The sequence below is a fragment of the Palaemon carinicauda genome, chromosome 5, assembly GCF_036898095.1.
Source record: "Palaemon carinicauda isolate YSFRI2023 chromosome 5, ASM3689809v2, whole genome shotgun sequence".
NCBI lineage: Eukaryota > Metazoa > Arthropoda > Malacostraca > Decapoda > Palaemonidae > Palaemon > Palaemon carinicauda.
The window spans coordinates 161,763,911-161,772,627 of NC_090729.1; the positions used below are offsets into that span (position 1 = coordinate 161,763,911).

Consider the following 8,717-nt stretch of genomic DNA (forward strand, 5'->3'; position numbering starts at 1 on the left):
AAGCCGGTTTTAGTTCACTCTAGGAAAAAGGCCTCTGAAATGTCCTTATTCATGTCTGGGATTTGGCCAGTTTTCATACCACGCTGGCCACCGCGGATTAGTAATGGTGAGAGACTTTCGTTTGATGCAAACCAACGTTGTACGGTAACCCCGACTAGTACAGCTTTGCTGAACATGGCGATACACAAACCCTTTCATCACGTTAAGGTATCCCCACCCAGAAAGAGATTCATATAAATGATAGGTTAAATTAAATGTATATTCAGAAAAAAAGAAATTCTTAGTACCTTGTTTTTTTCCTAACTTTACTTACCACGACCCACTTTCTCAGCAGGTTTGTGAATCTCCCAGTTACGACCAGAAAAAAAAATCAGGATAAGCCTCCCCCTAGTTCCCGACTTGCCCGCTACGGCAGAGGGATATGCCCTGAAGTTAACTCGGGGAAAGGTAGGCCTCAGAAATCAGAACCAATATGGCCACGGCGGATTGGTAATGGTGGTAGACATTAGTCTGATCGCTCACAGCAAACCAATCTAGTATGGGTGGCCCTGACTAGTACAGCTTTGCTGATCATGGCATTACACTAACTCTTTCACCACATTAAAGTATCCCTACTTAGATAGGAATTCATGTACATGATGAGTTAAATGTGTGTGTATATATATATATATATATATATATATATATATATATATATATATATATATATATATATATATATTCAGAAAATATATATTAACTAGTTGAAGGAAGGTAATGACTGAAATTCCGGAAGGAACTGTGTTTCTTGTGGTCTTTCAATCTCACACAAGTGCTGGATCTCCCCCCATTCAAATAAGCCTACAAATATTCTACATATGAGTAGGAATCAATCAGCATAGCCAAATGGCTCAATGGAATAATAATTAATCAACTCACGCCTGGTAGGCCGCTAAATCACTATCCACTCAAAGTCACCCAACCCTGTCTAGCCACCTGACTGGTTAAAGAAAAAGGGTTTAGGGTGTAGGGTTACCTACTATTATCATTATTAAATGCTAAGCTACAACCCTAGTTGGAAAAGCAGGATGCTATGAGTCCAGAGGCCCCAACAGGGAAAATAGCCCAGTGAGGAAAGGAAACAAGGAAAACTAAAATATTCTAAGAACAGTAACAACATTGATATAAATATTTCCTATATAAACTATATTTGTTCAGTGATTACTTTCGTCTTAGTAAGGGTAGAAGAGACCCTTTCGCTTTTCTAAGAGAACACTAAAAAATAAAACCATTGTTCTTTAATCTAATGTAGTGTCATAGCCCCTGTACCATGGTCTTTCACTGTCTTGGGTTAGAGTTCTCTTGCTAGAGGGTACGCTCAAGCACACTATTCTATTTGTTTCCTTATTTCCTATCCTCACTGGGTTATCTTCACTGTTGGAGACCTTGGGCTTATAGCATCTTCATTTTCCTACTTGGTTTATAGTTTAGCAAGTAATGATAATAGTAACCTCACCCCCTGAGCATTTTCTGAGCCAGAGTGTTGTGCCCATCCGTCAAGTATATAAGTATATGGTAATATATGAAATATATGATTAATAGCTAGACAGAGAAACAGTCTCTTGCTTGAGGGTACACTCGGGCACACTGTTCTATCTAGTTTCTCCTCTTCTTGTTTTGTTAAAGTTTTTATAGTTTATATAGGAAATATCTATTTCAATGTTTTAACTGTTCTTAAAATATCTTATTTTTCCCTGTTTCCTTTCCTCACTGGGCTATTTTCCCTGTTGGGGCCCCTGGGCTTATAGCATTCTGCTTTTCCAACTAGGGTTGTAGCTGAGCATTTAATAATAATAATAATATACAGTAGATAGATAGAGAGATAAATATGGAAGGAGAGGGGTAGGGTGGGGGAGGGGGATCACGGACTGACTACGATCAATATTACTACATGCTAAAAATAACAGGTGTTGGACAAACTCTAAAACATGACCAGGCGTACCAATTCTCATAGATGACAGAGTCGAAAACTTCAAACTAGCGGGAAATGTTTTTATGTTGACCGGACTGATATAAAGTCTCTTTTTATAGATTATAATGAAATAACTGTTTTGATGTTGCTGTTTTAAAAATATATTATTTTAATTGTTCACTATTTCTAATATAGTTTATACCTTTCCTGTTTTCATTTCCTCACTGGGTTATTTTTTCCTGTTGGAGCCCTTGGGCTCATAGTATCTTGCTTTTCCAACTAGGATTGTAGCTTAGCTAGTAATAATAATAATAACAATAATAATAATAATAATAATAATAATAATAATAGTGATAATGTGATAAAAGTACTCCTCTCTCTCTCTCTCTCTCTCTCTCTCTCTCTCTCTCTCTCTCTCTCTCTCTCTCTCTCGTTCAACGTAAATCGTCAACCTTCTCCTTTTATACATTTGTTTTTTTTTTACTTATGCGGTAATATTGACAAGAATGGAGGATTACGGGTTGCTTAGCACGATAGTAAAGGAAAATCATAAAAATCGCTTGAATTGTTTTTCATCACGCGGGAACTTTTTCTTGTCGTGTTATCTTCTAGTTTTTTCCTTCTTCTTGATACAACACAAGTTCTTTGTCTTCATTCGGTAATACATCGTGAGGCAAATTATATGGCATAACACATTGCTCGCGAGTTATTGAAGGTGTTCAGTCGTAAGAAACCAGGTCTCATTTTCTTCAATTCTACATCTCACTTTATTTTTGTCAGTAGTATACGTTTTAACTAATGCATTTCTCTCTCTCTCTCTCTCTCTCTCTCTCTCTCTCTCTCTCTCTCTCTCTCTCTCTCTCTCTCTCTCTCTCATATTTGAAACATAAGGATTTCTCGTTGATCACTCAAAAGAAACCAGGTTTAATTTTCTTCAATTCTACATCTCACTTTATTTTTGTCAGCAGTATACGTTTTAACTAACACATCTCTCTCTCTCTCTCTCTCTCTCTTTCTCTCTCTCTCTCTCTCTCTCTCTCTCTCTCTCTCTCTCTCTCTCTCTCTCTCTCTCTCTCTCAGAATTTCCACGAATGGATTTCTCGTTGATCACTCAAAAGAAACCAGGTTTAATTTTCTTCAATTCTACATCTCACTTTATTTTTTCAGTAGTATACGTTTTAAGCAAAACCCTCCCTCTCTCTCTCTCTCTCTCTCTCTCTCTCTCTCTCTCTCTCTCTCTCTCTCTCTCTCTCTCTCTCTCTCATATTTGAAACAAAAGGATTTCTCGTTGATCACTCAAAAAACAGCTCTAATTTTCTCCAATTCTACATCTTACTTAATTTTTCTCAAAAGTATAAGTTTTAAATAACCCTCCTCTCTCTCTCTCTCTCTCTCTCTCTCTCTCTCTCTCTCTCTCTCTCTCTCTCTCTCTCTCTCTCTCTCTCTCTCAGAATTCCCACGAATGGATTTCTCCTTGATGTCGACAAAAATAGAGGCACCCCCAACAAGCCTTGGACTTCCGCATTCTAAAAAAAACCCTCACATTTTCAGTAATACGACGGATGGGAAACTTTCACCAAAACAGCGTTGGAATGTGTGTAACAATTTTTGGTCCACATTAGCTGAAAATCTCTTTCCACTATGGACACTCGTATGAGGCGATAAATGTTGCAAAGCAACACACGAGGTACTTTTCTGAGCGTATCGGATATTGATGCGTGATGAAGAGAATACGGAGAAAATGAATGTTTTATGGTTAGTTCTTCAACTTCGTATGCGTACACGTAAGACACATTACGCCATTTAATGTATGGCCATTCATCTTTCATTTCAGTCATAATTTATTAGAACACATACGTCCTCTTTTTTGGTAGCGTTATGTCGAATTCTCCTTAAGGTTTAAAGGTAGTTCATGAATGGCAGAGGCAAAGGACAGTGACAACGCCCTAGCAAGACAATGTCCTAGCAAGATAATGACCATGTATGCATATGATCAGCGACCAAGACCCCCTCCGTCCAAGCTAGGACCAGGGAGGACCAGGCAATGGCTGATCATGACTCAGCAGGTAGACATATATGCTCCCCTGAACTATATCCTTACCTCACAAGGATGGTGAGGTTACAAACACTAAAGAAGCTATTGAACTTAAGCGGGTCTCGACCCCGATTCTAGCAGAACGCTAGGCAGGTGTACGATCGTGTGACACACGGTTGGTACATGTACCAACCGTGTGTCACACGATCGTACATATATTATTTTGTATATATTATGCTTGTATCTGCGCTCTTTTTAGTGTGAGGGAAGAGCGCAGATACAAGCATAATATATACAAAATAATTTATGTACGATCGTGTGACACACGGTTGGTATACAAGGACGTTTCCATTAGGATACCACAACGCATTACTTTAGTTTATAGGTTTCATTTTGACCTGTTTTCACGCAGGCAATAGACTCCTAAGGTAAGATGCAAGTTTTCTTCAAGGTTGGAGGCTTAAAGCTCATTGGAATTTGGCTTTTATTTAAAGGATTAAAGGTTAAAAGGCCGCTCATGAATTGTAGAGGCAAGGGACAGTGACACTGCTCTATCAAGCAGGACAATGCTCTAGAGACAGACAATATATACATATGATTATCTCCCAAGCCCCCTCTCCATCCAAGCTAGGACCAAGGAGGGCCAGGCAATAGCTGCAGATGACTTAACAGATAGACCTATTGCCTCTCCAAAACCCCCATCCTTGCAACAACCAAAGAGACCAACGAGTTTGAGCGGGACTCGAACCCCAGTCTGGCGTTCACCAGTAAGGGACGTTACCACATCGCCCACCACAACCTTATAGGTTTCTTTGTGACCCGCTGTCATATAGGCACAAGGTACCTAAGGTAAGTTGCAAGTTTTCTTCAAGAGTGGAGGACTAAATTGGAGTCTGGCTCTCATTTGGGAACATCGTTCAAGTACCCACTGCCTAAAATTGTGGGTCTACTAGGGAAGAGAATTTGCATTTATAATTTTTATGAATGCCTGATTTAGACTTTCCTCAGAGGGAGTGTTCCAAACAGCATTACCTCCAACATAAATTGTTGTTTGTTTCTTGTAAGGCGTTATGAAATATTCATATATTCAACGGGTGGGAAGATTTGATGGCGAAAGATGTAAGATTTGCTTTCTTAACTAAGTAGAACATTTAAAAAAATATTTATTTTTTTTCAGTTAAAAAATACAACTTTAAATTGAAAAGTCTGTACTGGAATATTTCTTATTGCTTTTCATTTAAAAAATACTCCTGTAAATTGAAAAATCAGTACTGAATTTTTTTAATTTTCATTTAAATAATGCTCCTGTAAATAGACAAGTCTGTACTGAGGAACTAATGATAAGACAGTTTTTAATAAAAATTATTATACAAAGACAAATTACTTTTTACTTTACCTTATCACAAGAAATGCTTATTTGTTTAAAACCCAAATTGTATGAAGTAAAGAAAAACAATTAAAATGATTGTACATTTGAAAGAACATAATGAAAATGTAGACGATGCAAGTGGTAATATATATATACATACATATACTATATATATATATATATATATATATATATATATATATATGTATATATATATACATATATATATATTATATATATATTCTATATATATACTATATACTATATATATATATATATATATATATATATATATATATATATATATATATATATATATATAAACGTGCTACCACGCAATTGAGTTCATTTCTTAATAACAAGAAAGGTTTCCCGTAGAAGCTCGTGAAAGCGGTCTAGATATCTTAATCTATGAAATGTATGTAGGCCATAAATAAATATGAATAGCGTTCCATCAAATATCTCCATGATTGAATATTAAAAAGTTTATTACAAGACCATTACTAAAACATTCCGTTATATTTGAATGCAAATATAAGTCTGGTAGGGAAAATAGACTGTACTTTCAACTCATGTTTTTTCCTAGTGAATAAAGACTTATTTTGTGTTTATTTCATATACACTATATAAAGACAGTATATTCGCGATTATGAAGGAGTATAAGAATAAAAAAAAAAAACTAATAAAACTAAAGAAGCAAATAAACAAAGAGGGGGCTTGGGTGCTGATCATATGACATATGGTCAGTCTCTAGGGCATTGTCCTGCATAATAGGGCAATGTCACTGTCCATTGCCTCTTCCATTAATGAGCGGATTTTAAACCTTTAAACATTTAAACTGCCCAATAAACAAAAACATAACTTCAAAAATATGGAGTTTTTTTACTGCGCTTGCCTCTGCCATTCATGAGCGGCCTTAAATCTTTAAACTGCAAAATAAACAAAAATACATCTTTAAACATATGGAATTTTCTCACTGCGCTTGCCTCTGCCATTCATGAGCGGACTTTAAACCTATAAACTACCAAATAAACAAAAACATATCTTTAAACATATGGAATTTTCTCACTGCGCTTGCCTCTGCCGTTCATGAGCGGACTTTAAACCTATAAACTACCAAATAAACTAAAACATATCTTTAAAAACATGGCATTTTCTCACAGCAAGAATGAACATTCGAAACGAACCGGGGCAATAATTCCTAGTAAATTCAAACACCCACAAGAGGACTAAAATCAACCAAGCTAATTCTTTATAAAGCATTTCTGTAGTCAACAAACCTGGGGTTTTCCTGGTCGATGAATCTTAATACGAGGGACTATGACGAACGGCAGGTATAACCAAGGCTTGGGGGAAGCCAAGTGGGAAACGTACATTTATGTGATGTATGATGTCACAGTCAATCTATTATTTATCTTAATACATTCGTCGATGGTGTATCTACATATCATTGGTCCTACACATAGTGCAGAAGAGAGAGAGAGAGAGAGAGAGAGAGAGAGAGAGAGAGAGAGAGAGAGAGAGAGAGAGAGTCGTATATAATTTTTCCTATCCGCAACATATGCATTCAGAGAGAGAGAGAGAGAGAGAGAGAGAGAGAGAGAGAGAGAGAGAGAGAGAGAGAGAGAGAGAGAGAGAGAGAGAGAGAGGGTCGTATATCATTTTTCCTATCCGCAACACATGCATTCAGAGAGAGAGAGAGAGAGAGAGAGAGAGAGAGAGAGAGAGAGAGAGACTTCTAATATATGTATATTCCTATACTCACAATCCATACACTGGTAAATAGAGCGGGGAGTTCCATCAATATCAGGTTCTACCCATAGCGATACTCACAAAGAGAGAGAGAGAGAGAGAGAGAGAGAGAGAGAGAGAGAGAGAGAGAGAGAGAGAGAGGATAAATTCAGCTCATTACTTAATAATTTGCCCCTTGAGATCCCCTCATTCTTCTACGATTATCAAAATGAAAATCTCAACATATTCATGAGTAGGGAGGAAAAGTCTACGGTGAACAAAACACACATTTCGTCTGTCTCGAGCGTTCTCTTACTTAATGAAGTGGGGTTACAACATTTTGTCCGTTGTTTTTGGCTTTTACAATTTCTATATCTTGTGTATAAGAGTAATATATACACTTATTTCTTGATATAATATAAATATAAATATATCCTTTCTATTGCATTACAAATTATAATTTGTAATTAGACTGCACATTACCAAGCGCATAAGTTTTATTCTTTTCACGACGTTATATCATAAACTATTAATCGATGAAATTTTGATATTTAGAGAGCTTATATAGTAAAAAAAAAAATATATATATAATTGTATTGCAAACCAAAACGAAATACTTGAATTATCATTATTTTCTTTTTATATTTACTCTTTAGAAGTATATTTCGTTTTAAATGATTTCAACACATATAGCAAGAATTGGAGCATCAAATTTTTTTTTATTATTAAATTAACTTGATTACTTCATCTAGTGACTTCAAAGGACACCCTTCCTGCAAGTAAAATAAACAATTTCTTAAAATCTGAAATAATTCTAAAAGCTGAACTCAATAAAGGATATTTTCAAGATATTTATCTTGTAGTAAAAAACATACACAGCTAAAAATAAATGTTGCCAGGCATTTACCGTTTTACAAATGGATATATTAACGTAAACTATTGATATTACGGTCAAAAACATGTAAAAGATAATAAAGTAGGGCAAAAATTACGGTCGCCTGTATCTTACTGAAATACGGGTGAGAACAGCATATTTGGACGGAGAATTTCCGATTAAAAATACGTTATTTTTTTAACATTGTATTATTGACTGCAACTATATAAAGATAAAACTGAAAATCTTTCACCTGAGAAGCCGATGGCTTTTACAGGTTTAACCAGATTTTCGCTGACCCGAATCAACTCTTGTTTGGATTTCATTTAGTTCAGGATGGACTAAAACCTGATCATATTACTGAAACTGAGTTTTACATCAACTGTGAATTTTTCATCTCTATTTTTCTCTCATGAGGGAGACAATTTCTCCATTTCTTCATCAAGTTTGTGAATTTTTTCATTTTGCTTAACTTAGTTTTGTTATGCTATTAAGTTTAAGTATCATAAATTTCTACTTATGCTAAAGAATTATCAATCTATGACCATCGTAAGGATATATTCTGTGAATGTTCATAGTCGATCAAAGTTTTGAACAATTTTAGATATTGCAAAAACATTTTGATTAACTCCAATGAGTAAGAATGTTTTTTCACGATATTAATACAAAATTATATTGACGTTAAAAATATTGAGTAAAAATTTATTTGTAAACTTTTATTATTAATTAAGGAATAATAAAACAAAATTATATTGAC

General features: G+C 35.3%; 1 pseudogene; it reads right to left on the bottom strand.

Annotated features, from left to right (window-relative positions):
* Positions 1-4,815, bottom strand: part of LOC137641243 (DE-cadherin-like) — a 123,499-nt pseudogene extending 118,684 nt beyond the window's left edge.
* Positions 4,816-8,717: the final 3,902 nt, after the last annotated feature.